At 44.5% G+C, this 14,578-nt stretch overlaps 1 long non-coding RNA gene across 3 annotated transcripts in view; it reads right to left on the reverse strand.

Moving 5' to 3' along the window:
* Positions 1-14,578, reverse strand: part of LOC308194928 — a 350,222-nt gene that overhangs the window by 137,051 nt on the left and 198,593 nt on the right. Inside the window, exon 1 of one of the 3 annotated variants that reach the window (XR_013951070.1) lies at positions 1,319-2,100. The exons of the other annotated variants lie outside the window; for them this stretch is intronic. This is a non-coding gene — a long non-coding RNA (uncharacterized lncRNA). Of the gene's footprint in view, positions 1-1,318; positions 2,101-14,578 lie in introns of those variants that run through there. 3 annotated transcript variants of the gene reach the window in all.

Here is a 14,578-nt window from a genome sequence, read left to right on the forward strand (position 1 = left end):
CAATGCAAGAGGAATCCATCCCAATTTGATGACTAGCCATACCAGACACAGCTTGGCAAAATAAGGGAAGGCCATGTTTTACACAGCACAAACAGCCTTTTAAAGAAAAAATCAAAAACAAAACAAAACAAAAAAACTCTGAGTTGTACAGTACAATCAGGGCAACGATGAAACTAACAGCATCTTAGTGACAAGCAAACATATTTAGGTACCATTCTGAAAAACCATGAAGCTGCTTGCTCAGGCAGCTGGGCTACAACATATTGGCTGAGCTCCACGAGGGTTTGCCCCCAGGTTTTGTTTCCTGCAGCCCATACACCACATGCCTGCCAGCCAAGCTGCAGGACCCCTACCACCAGTCCACCTACCTACCACTCAGGCCCAAGAGGCACGTCAAAACATGGAGCTACGTTTGCTTTCTCTTCTTAAGTTGTAACTGCAGAATTTATTTTTCTGAGTAGGTGAATCAGACAAGGACAGGTCCTGTGACCTATCCCTAGGTTATTTTTAAAACAGCTGTAAAAATAATCACCTTTAGGACTTAACAGCCCACCTGGAAAGGTTTCTACAGAAGCACATCCACAGGTGCTGCAAACCAGCAGCACAGTGGCATTGCCTTGTGCAAAGGTGCCTGTGCCTACAAGCTCTGCACCTCTGCAGAGCCACCGCTCCTGCACAACGGCATGTCTGCGAGGAGCAGCGCTGCCTCCACCTCACACTTTTTGGAGCTGCAGTAGCAGCAAGGCAATGCACCATGAAGCAATTGCTGCCATGGCTTTTCCTCCTCTACAAACCGTACTCAGCAATGAGTAAGTTGGAGCTGGCATGATTCCACTGCCTGCAGTAGACAGGCATTGATTTACACCTCCAAAGCATCGAGCCTGTTTTTACTGGAAGGCATGAGAGCCCTTAGCCAGACCTGCCTAGCCTGACCCAGTGCGGTGTCAGACACCCCTAGCTGAAACAAAGACAAGGCGAGCAGCTCAGTTCAAGTCCAGGGGTCAGCCTGAAGCTGAAGGAAAGCTGCTGACAGAAAACATCCTTCTAGCAAAAGCTGCTAAAGGGACTGCTGAAAGAACAACTACAAACGGGAAAACACACACCCTCCGTGGGATTAGGAGCATTAAGGAGGATATAGGGAGATATATTTAGATGGTTATTTTCTTCTTTTTAAGTTTCCTTTCATGCTAAACTTAATACATCTAAACCACAGGCTCTGGGAAATCACATGCACTTAATTTAAAATCCCTGGTCTGGTTTGCACTTTGTCTTCCACCATGTCTTTGGTGTTTGACTTGTTGCTGCAGGGCACACCTACCCTGCGCAGAGAAGTTCCTTTTCTCTTGGATGTCCAGACAGGTCTTAGCACTTTTCTTTTTTCCTCTTCTGAGCTTGCCTCCTCTACTTTGATGCATGTATCGGTAGCCTTCAATCCCTTCCTCTGAGCCCACGCCACGCTATTCCAGGCATCAATAACATTTTCTTTCAAAGCTCAAATGTTTTTCAAGCTGCATTTTAAGGCCAGTTGGTTTTGTCTGGTTTTCTTTTCACTTCCACCTCTTCACCTACGAGGATGAACATCACCATCAGATAGCAATCTTCCTTTAATTTTTAGCTGACATTTTTGTTCTTCCACAGATATTGATGTTCCCTCTGCTACCACCTTCTCTTGTGTTTGCCTCTGCGTAGGATTTACAGGCACCAGACAGACATATCTGGCAGTCTCAGCTAGAGCACCCACTGCCAGTCACAACTCCACAGGGCCATATTCAAGCAATCTGTTTTTCTTACCCAAACCTCTTGACGTCCATCTTTACTGTCTTCCCTCACTCAAACTTGCAAGCTTGATGATGTTACTGTATTTCTTTGTGTACTTCGGTCTATTTTTTGTTTGTTTGAGAACACACGTCAAAACTTGGTTTCATGTCAACCTGACCATGCTGTTAGAAGAAGAGGGGGACTGGTCGCTAATTTTTCATTTGAACCGACCACCGAGTTGGGGGAAAAAGGGCCAAGTTTTTTGCACAGCTAATTCAAAGGCAGACAAACAAACTGCTCACCAATTGATATTGCTGCTTACCTTGAAAACCAGTAATGATGCTGATTCACCAACGTGCTCAAGACGAGACAGAAGAACATGGAGATGAGCAGAACTATCCAACTCCAATTATTAACCATTTTACCATTCAAAAAAATCACATTATGTTGCAAGGTAATCAAAAACAATTGCACTGGCCTTATTGGTGTTTTCCTGCTTGTGTCATCTGAACTGTGTCTGCTCCCTCGTGCTGGTGAGCAGTCTAGACATAACATGCCTTTAGTGGCTCAAAACCCTCCCAAAATGGAATACATGAGGTGACTGATTTTACGAGATCAAATAGAAAAAGAGATGAGTTGCCCACTGCAAGGCTTCATAAACTCCTTTTCTTTGTAGAGGATGGACACAAAGAGTTGCTTGTGCATAGGCTGTCTGTTGTAGAATTTTCTTCCATTTATTAGATATTGCATCCACACACACAGCTAGTTTCATCAAGGTAAGAGATGAGAGATAAGCAGACAGCCACCAGCGCTGTGAGTCCTTTAACCTCAGGAGCACAACTAGATTTTTTATGTACGACAAAAAACCACCCATATTTCTGTCTCTGAGTTTTGCTGATCTGTGACCATTTCTGTCAAATGCAATGATTTCAACCCCGTTAGCACTATATGCTTTGCTCTAAAAACAAGTAGTGCTCTCAAACCCGCATTTGTTCCCTTGTAACAATCACTTCAAGTGACATCTGCTTTTGGCCCATAAGCAGAGAAGTTCACCTGACACAGGGTGGTCCAATTAATGCTAAAGACCTTGTCTTTCCGATCCTACAACTGCACTGGATTCCAATACAGCTCCCATTTACAAATGTTACAGAGGAATCAATCACTTGTCCAAAGGGAGCAGCACACCGAGCTTTGCTGTCGGGAGTGGTTGCTTCTCTGCAAGCAGCACATCAAGCTCTGCCTGGGAGACCCGAAGTGACAAAGAGCCAGCCTCTGTCGGCCATCAGTTACTTCTAGCAAGAGTGGCAGTGGGAGCGCAGTGGCAGGCAGCCGGCAGGCAGAGCTGGGCAAGGCAGCCAGGAGCTGACTCACAGCCGACCTGCGGTACGTCCCAGCAGGGCACCCGCACGAGCTCATGGGGCCCTTCTTCTCCAGGAAGAAAAATGGAGGACCTTTTTGGGGCTTTGCACAGTGGGAACTCAAAGACTCCTGTTTGCTCTGCAGCTAACACAACGCCATCTTAGCCAGATTAGGTTGCAGTGGCAGAACCTGGGTTACAGAGAAAAGGGGGCAGAAAACACCACTGTGTTTTCGAGATACACATCTGCTTAGAAAAAGAAAAAAGGGAAAAGGGAACCATCTTTTCTGTGCTGAAATAACACTAGATTCTGGATAGAAATTCACTGCTATTTGGAACCAACTAAGAGCACAATATCATCAAATACTGGATTACTTTTTCTTTAAAAACTAAAAGCAGCAAAAATAGGTGGAGTGATAACAGCACTGCCTTTTAAAGGATTGCTGCCTCAGGCCTTGCAAAATGTAAGGTAAACACGGGGCAGAAACAGCACTATTTTGTATTTGTGGAAGTTGAAGATAGCAAAAGGGTTAACAAAGAATATCTCTGTATAGTCAGATCTAATTTAGCATCTTGACTGCTGATCTAGAAGGGCAACTGAAAAGCAAATTAACAGCATTTGCAAAAAAAAACACCCACTAGTTAGTGGATTGTCCATGAGAATAGGAATGGGGTACCAATACCATGATGGAAATATTAAAATGACCAACAATATAAAAGAAGAAAATAAAGCTCAGAAAGAAAAAAAAAAAAAGAAATTATATAATAAGTGAATGGAAATCCCAGCTAACATCATGGCCACACCAGTACGTCCTGAGTGACTGCCCTTGTGAAAAACCTTACAGCCCAGGTGACAAGAAGGACCACCATCTGTCTGCGTGGGGCTCGGAGCCTGTTCACCACTGCAGCTGCCTGTCTGTCACCGCAGCCCCAACTCAGACCACTACCACAGTGCAAGCGCCAAAGAGATGAGCCCTGATTAGCAGCAATGGCTTGAAGCAGTTATTTCTATTTCAAGAAGTTAGGTCCTGGTCAGTATAGCATAACTCTCAGTTCCCCAATGTCCAGATCACATTCCAGGAGAGACAACGGCACAACTCCCACTGATTTTGATGAGGTCAGGATCTCATCTCCTGCATTTACATTCCCAGCTTTATAACCCTCAGAGGCATATTGCCTGCATACATGTGCATCCACAAATCCCAGCAGCACCACATTTCATCACAAGATGAGAAAAGAACAAGAGATGAGGCAGTACGAAGTAACTTCAAGAGCAAGTCCCTCTGCTATGTCAAGGAGTAATTTTTTGCAGTAGATGGCTTTTTAATCTAGCAACCCATAATATGATCCAGTGTTTGCGACCAACAGGTAAAAAAGCTTTAGACTGTATTTAGAGCTCATATTTTTGAGCATGAAAATGCGAAACCAATGAAACATGTTATGCAGGGACAGGGACGTACTCCCGGTAACTTCAGGCTAGATGCTTCCCTCAATGTTTTTTTTTCCCCAAAAAAAGACCTCTCAGAAGTTGGAAGTACTACATGCCACCCTTTGTGCGGGCAGGCACAGAAAGGAGACGTCACCTACCAAGGGGGCACACAGCCTGCCAACCTGCAAGGGGAAGGAAGCCGACCTTGGGTGCTGTCACCCTCCAAGAGGTGGGCAACTGCCACCAAGAGACATTGTGTCCTGACCCTTGTCATCAAGTGCAGCAGCAGCTCCTCCCGTTTGCTACGCTGTGCAGGGACTGCCACAGAAAGAGATTTAGGGAAAGATTTAGCAATCAAAAACAAGGACCTGGGGAAGTGCACTTTTCTGGGAATTAACTTGTGAATCCACTGTGAGAATATGAGGCAGAGCAGGCAAAATCCTCTTGCAAATACATTGCATCATTAGCACCGAGATCAATGCAGCTAGGCTGATTGACATCAAAAGACAATTTGGGCTGTATTTTCTGCATGGCCTTAGGACAACTTCTAGTTCAAATATTTTTAAAAGGCATGGCAACAGTCACCATCCATAGTGCTTTCTTCCCTAACAAGAGCGATGACATTGGGCATTAGTCCAAAGAACAGCATCCACTGCCCACAACAAAAAGTTTAAGATAGTGGATTAGGAATAGCCTCAGCTATTTCCTAAACACATTTCTAGACCAGAAATAAGGTGAAACTTTGGTGAAGAAAGCCAGCATCTTCTGTTGGACCAGCTGTCTGCTCGGAAAAGAACAGAGAATTTTTCAGACCCATATGCCTTCCTCATTTACCTGAAAGTTTGCCTTTTCCTCCAGCTACATCTCCTGTTCTCATTAAGCATCTATTGCACATGCCGGACTATAAGCTTCTGCTGAAATGTGAAGTATCAAATTTCATTTGATTTTTTCATTAAGTTTGTCGGTGCTCTTTTCATTATGGCTTTGAGTTGAGGCCAATTTTAAGCATATGAGATAAAACTAAACATCTTTAAGATGAACCGGAGGTTGCTACGTTACCATGACAGTAGGTTTGTGTAGTAGCTGGTGATGGTTTGTGCTTGTTTGGATGGTAATTACTGTCAAAATGCAAAGGGTTAGTGAACAGGGCCCATGGGAAAGGGCAGGATGACAGTCTATGCAAGACATCCTGCTAATAGGTCTGAGAGCAATTACTGTATGGTTTATGATCACAACACTTAACCCTCTACCTCTCAGATAGCCAAATGCCTTTGCTTCCTGTGCTTGTGCCCCACTGTAAGCCATGTTTGCTACAACCCTATGGATGGCCGCTGCTGGCTCTGCCAAGACACAAAGCTCTTCAGTGCATTTTTTCCAAGCCTAAGGTGTTCTTCCACAGTGCTCCAGTCCTAAAACAAATGGCGAAAAATCGGCTACAGAGTCTAATTACCACTGAAACCAACAACGACAATTAAAAGGATTTGTTGTTCTTGTTTGGCCTTTTTTTTTTTTAAATAAACTATGAAGGTGCTGGCCAGACACAACACCTGTCTCATTTCAAAGTATTCAGCCCTAGGAAGTTAGGAAGAACAATTCAGATAAAGCTTACAGAACACATCCACCCTTTCATTGTCATGTCCAACATGACCGAGCCCTGGCTTTTCTCTGGCAATACAATCCAGAACTGGCCCCATCTTCCATCAGTATGATGAAAATGACGGAAAACAAGGGCACTACTTGAGAACTCAACAGATTCACCAGGCGTGAACCTGCTTTCAGTCTGTGACTGGTCTGAACTGATGCAAGGACAGGCATCTCTTTGAACTTACTGGTGTTCTAGATGACTTCCCATATACAGAAGCACTCGGGAATTGAAACCCATACCTCCAAACATCCACAAAACCCCAGCACGGTTTGGGTTGGAAGGGCTGCCTATGATACAGCTGCTTGGTAGCTTATTGGGATGCTACTTTTGCTTAAGCTGTACTTATTTCATGGCACTTCCAGTCTCAGAAGAACACCCAATCCCCACTCTGGTCCTGTCAGTTCAGGGTCTTTCCTTACAGCTAGGGAAGAAAAACTGAAATGCAACCAGCACGTTTGCAACCCAGTATTTCTGCCCACCATAAATAGCTAGTTTTCATGCATACAATTAATCTTCATATTTACAAATCACACCTAACTTTAGAAAAATCATTAATCATTTAGAACACTGATTCCTTTCTTTCTTCCAATACTATTTGCTCTATAGCTTGACACATCATTTTGTTAAAGAAAAGCACCTTGAGCAGACCCTGCCATTCACCTGAAACATCACCGAAGGATTGCAGAAGCCCTCAGCCCTGCTCAGACAGCTCAGGACTGTACCAGTGGCACCAAGCCAGCACGCCTCACCTGAAGGATGCAGTTTGTACTGCCAGGCTCAGGTCACAAATCCTCCTCATCAGCTGATACAGCCACTCAAGCACCCTTCTGTGAGTCCACATGACTTGAAGCAACATCTAGGTATTCTCACGTGCCAGGATAACTCCTCAGGTAGAGACTGAAGCACCCAGCTAAGACTGCTGATTGTCCCCAGGATGCCATCGGGGCTCTCTCAACCTCTGCTGCACAGAACCATTCCCCGCGCAGCACAACTCCAATTATAATCTCATTCCGATTAACGGTGTCTTGATGGCAATTTCATTACTCAAAAAGTAACATTTATTAGTCTATTGTAATGTGTTGTGATTGTAACTCTAATGCTAATAGGAAGAAGTTTAACCTAATTTCATTTTCAGTACAGTTAAAAACCTTGTAACAATGTTCATAAATCAGCTTTCAAATGTCATAAAAGCAGAGTTGCAGCTCTACACCATGGGTGTCTTCTACATATTTTTGCATTTCATATTAATCTCGGATCCAGTCTTTCAGAACATCACATACAATCCACATTTTATTTAGATTATCATTACGATAGCTGAAAAAACCCTCACCCTGCATATAATTTGCATGATTTAGGTAGATTGTGTTTTCAATTACATTAATAACCCAAAATGAGGCATACTGATTAGAGCCCTTTCCCTCACTTAAAATGAACATTTTCATTAGTGAATTCTTCAGACGTGTCCCTCCTTCCTCCAACACTGCACACACCTTGGATGATTTTAGATTTTATACAGAAGACATACTGTAACATCAGTCTCACTGTATCCCATATTCACTGCTGATCGTAGACTACATAAAAAGACCCTAAAAAAAAACAAGCAAGGCAGCTAGACTGGCTTTCTTCACCTCACCCCCGATTTTAAAAGCAGATCATTTCACTTGTTCTGCAGTTTTCTCTCAGTGATGCTTATCAGAAAAAAGAGTTTTTGTACTAAAGGCACCATAATGAAAACAGGACAAGGATCCTGGCTTCCTTCACTAAGCCTTCGACTTGCTGCTTCTTTCCAGGTAACCCACAGATGATGACAATTCCTCCTTCCACAGACAGTCACTGATAATTTCAAGCAGTTTGTTCAGGTTTGATCTGAGGCAACAATAGGAATCTCAGGCTTAGGGTACATAGGAATAACAGCCCAGTAGCTCCTGCTTCATTCATCTTACAGCTAACCTAGGTTTTCTGCCTTTAAGCCCTAAGGAACTGTATACACTCACAACCATGCCAGCAAGCCCAATTTTTGACGGCACATGGCAAATCTTCTGTCACTGTCACCACCCAGGCTGCAAAATGGATGTGTAAGCACTACCTACCATTGCATGAATGACAGGCCAAGGGAAAAACAGGATTCTCTCTGAAACCTACCGCTTTGCTAAAGCCAAGCAACTGATCACTAACCCTTCTTTTGTCAAGTTCTATATTAAACATTTCAGCTGAGTTTGGTGTTTGCACTGGTTCTCAACTTTAGCTGCAAGATAGACAAGTCAGCATACAGTACACATATTATTTTCCTGTATGTTCAAAGCTTATGAAATTCTCATATTCCTGCAAGAACATCCTGTACATTTTTATTGCTGTTGCAATGATGAATTGATGAATTACAGCTACAGATTTGGGAATTGTAAAGATCAGGCACCAGAAATGGGCGATCTTCAGACCTTTGCTCCCTAAGTCACCCTGATTTCTGCAGCAGGTTCAGCTCAGCACACTGCCAACTTGTAACCTACCATGCCAGAGAGCTGAGGGCATCTCTTTCTGTTGTACAAGCCTTTGACCATGCCTAGATCCCCGTCTCAAAAGTCACTTTGACTAGCTGTTGAGTCTGTGCGTCAGGCACATTGCTCTATCCGTAAGATGACAACTGGGATGACTCAGTCTTTCTGAAGGAAGCCACCAGAGGAGCTCAGCTCTCCTGCTGAAGCCACCCATGGGCAGGAGGGCTCAGCTGAAAGGGGGAAATGGATTTTCTTTCCAAAAGACTTTTTGTCTCTCACAAGGCTCTGAGTCCTTCACACCTGAAGGATCAGTGCCAGACAGGTCAGAGCAGAGTTGTGCTCTGGCTTGGGCCACGCACGCTGCCACGGGGCAGGGCTTAGGCCCAGAAGCCCTGGACTGACCTCACGAGGCCGTGAGCCTGGAGAGCCCCGGTTGGTTCCTGGCCCCTGCTGCTACCCACAAACCCATCACGTCCTTTTCCTCGTGTCAAGAGAGAGGAACGCTAGTCCTTAAATATTTTAAGTCTGGTGGGGAGAGAAGTACAGCAAGGAAGGGAAAGTGCCTCAGACCTGCAGCGTTGTCAACTGTGTGTATACTGGCACACTCTCCCACAAACCATGTGACGGGTCCAAGCCTGAGGCAAAATCTATGCCCAGCCCCCACGGCAGCTGTTTATCCGCTCCGTAGACACTGGAGGATTTCTATTCCTTCCTACAGAATCCTCTGCTCCATGGCCAAAAGGAGCCTTGACTGGGAATTGGACTCAAAAATACATGCACCAGAAACCCAATGGCATCTGTTTCTGCTCTGGAAAAAGAGAGATTGAAGAGAGCAGGGACCTCCCATCCCTCCTGTCAAATTCAGACATGATGTCGCCTTTCCGCATCCCCTCCATCCTCAGGAAGCACCCCTGAGACTTCATCGTGCCCCAACTGCCGCACATGTTGCAACGAGGGATGAAAGAGCAGAGGCTGTTTCTTGAAACCCATGTACTTGCTGCCACACCCAGCCCACTCTGCAAGAGGCTTGTAGTCAGGCAGAAGCAGCACCCGATTTCAAAACAGGCTGTCCTGGCTCAGCATTTAAGGGTTGCTTCCCAGGGTTTACCAGACTTCTTTGATCATCTCTTCTGCATCCCTTAGTATACACAGAACAAAAGAGTCATCCATCCCTCCCACAGCCAAAATCCTCTTTGCAGCCATACTCATCAGCATTCACCCCTTGCCGTTCACTGTTCTCATTTACAATCCTCCCATAACATGTGGGAATCGTTACAACTCACACCCTGGCCACTTTCACCTACTACCTTACCTCCCAGCTTCGAGCCTAAAACAGACCCTCTCCTATTCATAAAGGCAGTAAGCGCGGGAGAGAGACAACCACTTCTCACTTGCTGTTTCTGGGGTTCCTCCACGTGCAATTGCACTCACACCCAGCTCAGTGCTTTCTCAGGACAGAGAACAGCCAAACAAAACACAGCCACCAATTTTCTTCTTCACTTCTGATTTCCTTCTGTCCTGCACAAATGCTTTCCCACATTTGCATTAGAAAGCTCTGAATCTTTTGGTGCCAAAGTTACACTCCACATCTCCTACCGACAAGCCAGCCTGCGTCGGTGTGAGGGCAGGAGCCTCCCAGAGAACACCACAGCGGTGGGGACAGAGTTTAGAACTTGGAGGCTGGTGCTGAGGTGCCAACCTGATGGCCATTTCACTGTGTGTACACAGTCACAGGCTGACGGTGGGGTTAGATGTGCCTGCTTGCAGCTCTTGTGTCACAGATACCTCCCCAAGGCCCACTTACATTTGACTCCTGCTGTGGGAATCCCAAACGTATCAAGAAACAGGGTTATGGGCTCAGAGGGAATGGTAGAACAAGAACAAACAGATGCAGGCTTCTTGATAACAGCAGCTCAACACTCTACAAACTAACACCACTACCTCTCTTCAACACACACAGAACTAGTTGTTTGCTATCTTGGCACCAGAGACTGCAGTGACTTGCACTACAATCAACTGGCCCAATGCAGGAGCTGATGCTGTGGTGGGAGTTGCCAGACCTGCAGCTGAGTTCTCCTTTCATCAGATCTTGCTGACTGCCTTGGGAAAAACATGATGCATTCCAAAATATTTAAGCATTTGTCCACGCAGGTAACTAACTGCTCCTGAAGCAAGACCTTACAGCTGGAGTATCACAAAGCTGCAGTGCTGAGCAGCAAACGCATCTCACCCTGCATAGCTGGGTGAACTCCATGCAGAGATCGACAGCCTGTTTGCACTCACAAACAGCTGGCAAATCCCCACTTGTCAGAAATATTCACCCTTCGAAGCACAAAAAATAAAACGGGGACAAATACCACTAGTCTGACTCACTGGCTAGAATAAAAGCTACTTTTCTTGGGCATGCTAGTGACCTTAATGTGACCTGATACATTATGGATGAAAAATGTGTTCTTTGCAAGGAGATGGGTTGTGTAAAACGTGGGGGAGCAGTAGGAGGGGAAGGATGGGATGGAACTGAGGATTTCACTGGAATTGCTGGTTGTTTTGAGTAGCTTCCCATGCTCTCCTACAGCCAAAAGGAGTGCTTTGCAGCAGACAACACAGACTAAGCTGGTAGCTTGCTGGAAAGGTGCAGTAAGAGTTCCCAGGAAAAAGCAAGGCAGCATCATTTCCTAAAGCAGAAATGCTTCGACCACCTTCGCTGAATTGAAAGAGGCAGTGGTTTACTTGAAAGATTAATTTTTTAGCTGTACAGACTCTGTGGCTGAGCTCAAGTTCCAGTCTAATTATTACCTGTCAAGTGCCACCAGACACAGGAGAAAGCTAAGCTTTCTGAAGAGAACTACATTTCTGAGAGGGAAGAACTAAAATTTAGGCTGTTCTTTATCAGGCAGAGTGCACAAATCTCAAAGAAGGGTTAAGTTCAAGTTATAGTGATGCTGTTCACGGCTTATGGAAGGCTATGATTCTCTAGCATGCTGTCCTGTACCACTCAGGCAAAATCACACTTCATATCCAACTGGAAACTGAGCCCAGCTCCAAACATAGGCACAGAGCTCCATTCTACACCCATATCTGTATTACTTTTCTCCCCATCCAACTTGTGTGGGAAGTCCTTCCACCCATGAGGCAACTACTGCTATCTAGTGACTTCCTGTACCAATAGTTCCATAGGTTGAATTTGGAAATATATTTTCCACACTTCAGTTTAAGAGCAACAATAGTGTTCTTTGCCTCACTACCCAGCATGTAAGACAAGCAGCTGTAGGTTTTCAAGGCATCTGATGTTGCTTCATGAGGAATACTGGCACGCATTAATAATAATGGAGCAAGTCACATGCCTTCTGCTATAAAATAAATCCTTTTCTTGGCAGTGTTATTGTACATGAGCACCACATGAAGTGTTCAGATGGACTTGCCCGATTCCCCTTTCAGAATGAAGGCTGAGCATAGAACAGGTGAGAGTCTCTTCCTTCATACCTGCCCTACTGTAAAAGGCACACAGTGACTGGCCAAGTGGTTCTGGCAAGCTAGAGGTGTTCTAGAACAGTAAAGGGAAAGTGTTCCAATGGAGGAAACCAGAAATGCAATACTAGAGCTAACTGGTGGTCCATCTAAATCCTCTTCCATTGACTTTCCACCATCTGAGAGTTGGTTTGGCCTATCTAGTGGAAGGATATTTGCAGTCTTCTCTCCAATCAGTTTCTCAAAGGTTTTCTCCTGACATACCTAAATCAAGCCATTCCTGACAAAGCATAAAACAGTGAATACAATTCTAGCTATACAGAAATAGACACTGCTTTGAATGTTCTTTGACAGTGGTCACCTCAGACAGATTTGCTAGCAACTGACAGTTTTCTGAAGATACTGCAAATAAACACTGCCATGCATGGAAAAAGCAACAAAAACCATGTTCTGTTTCTGCTGACTAAACATACTCTCTCAAATGAGATGAAGCAGACAGGAAAAGCATTGCAACATCAGACTGCATGTATTTTTGAGATGACAAGCACAGAGGTGCTCATCTCTTCCACATAAGACAACTTCAAGGACACTATACAACCATGAAAATGGCTCACAGAGTTCTTCTTACTAATGTACTGTAGCTACCTTTCATCATATGCACTAGACGTGGATGGAATTTACCTCCAAATTCTATTTCCTCCTAGGAAACAGATTAGTTAGAGCTTACCACCTTCTTGAAGAGCCCTTCTAAAAAGCAAATATGGCTAGAGCCACTTTTTTGTCACCTCTAACCTAGCCCTCAAAGTCGTGACAGCAGTAACGCCATTCATTCTGCTCTGAAAGAACCTTCCTGTGAAAGGTACAGAGCACAACAATGGGTTGACTTTTATCCTTGTTTGGTGTTTTAGCCTATATGCAAATTGTTGTATGCATCTGCACATGCTATAGATTCACATCCCTTAAAAATTGTTCATTTTGGGGGGAGAAGGGGAGGAAAAGCAAGAAGATACACTCTGGGCACTGTTCAGCCTCTTTGGAGGTGCTGAGACCTGTCAAACACCCACACATGACACTTGCCAACAGCCTGGATATACTACATTAACTCGTCAGTAGAGGGCTCCCTCGTCTATGCCAGCCATACATACATACATATATATATATATCAATCATGTGCAGTGTATTTTGCCTTTTCTTCTCTCACACACTAGCTTTCACCAAAGATCCAGATGCATGAGGCTGTCATTTCTCATTGTTCTCAAATCCACCCTAATATCAGATGCTACAAAAACACAAGGGCTTGGAGGATTTAAACCCACTCAGTAGAAAGACTGGCATCCAAACGCAGCATGTTTATGGATATTTCACACCTAGGCAAAAACACAGCTGCCTTACACATTTCTCCTCCTTGCACAACTATTTATCAAGTTTGGGATTTTGTTCACCTCCACGCAACTTCATTCTTCATTCACATTTAGATAGCAGTTACTTCTAACCCGTAACTAAAACTAAATTTAATGAAAAGCAGGTATCAAAGTTCAGCACATCCTTGAATCAGCCTCTAGAAATAGTGACAGTTCAGACAAAAATAAGCAGCAAGCAATAAATTCCCTCCCCACAAATCCTTGCCAGCAAGTCTAGTCAGCTTCTAATTAAAGAGCTTAAGGGAATAGAGCAGCGCACTTGCAGATAGAATTAATACACCCCAAAGTAGCTATTCCATCACTGACATGCCTAACAGGGTAATGCTCTCCCCAGTGCCGCTCTTACCTTGCCCGCTTAAGGAGATGCAACTGAAAATCTTACAGTACCATGTGCCAGCAAAGATCAGGACTCCATCTAACCACAGTGAGGAAGCATATAGGCTGGCTTCCTAGAAGCACATCCAGGAGAGGCCACTGCAATGATCCTGCCATTGGCCCCACGCTTGCATTTACACCAGGAGATGAGTGTGGCCAGCAGAGAAGAGAGGCTGTCCCTAGGAACAAGGTATGTGAACAAGGTATGAACTTTGATACTCACTCAAAGCATGTTGCAAGAGATCCCTTCCACTCTGCTCACTTCAAAGTGGAAACTAATTTAGCAGTTCCCTGCTGGCAGCGTAGCCAGGTTTGTACCTTGATTTGTGCGTTCCGTAACACAAACAAAGGCCACAACAGATATTTCCCAGGTGCACAGAGTAAGCATGCTTTGGGAACTAACACAACAGAGTAGGAACACAAGTACCTGCATTTCATTTCTACATGTGTTAGGCTGCTACAATGCCCACCTAGATCAACAGGACGATAATCCACTAATTTCCATCACTGATCCAAAATTCACTGACGATCCTTGGCTCTTGCTGTACAACAGTGCAAGAAGTGCCCTTACTGGAAAACAGCACTTACAAATACTAAAAATGCAACGTGGGTTTTTTTTTTTTTTTTCCAGTT

Source organism: Anser brachyrhynchus (genome assembly GCF_964034855.1).
Source record: "Anser brachyrhynchus genome assembly, chromosome: 4".
NCBI classification, from domain to species: Eukaryota; Metazoa; Chordata; class Aves; order Anseriformes; family Anatidae; genus Anser; species Anser brachyrhynchus.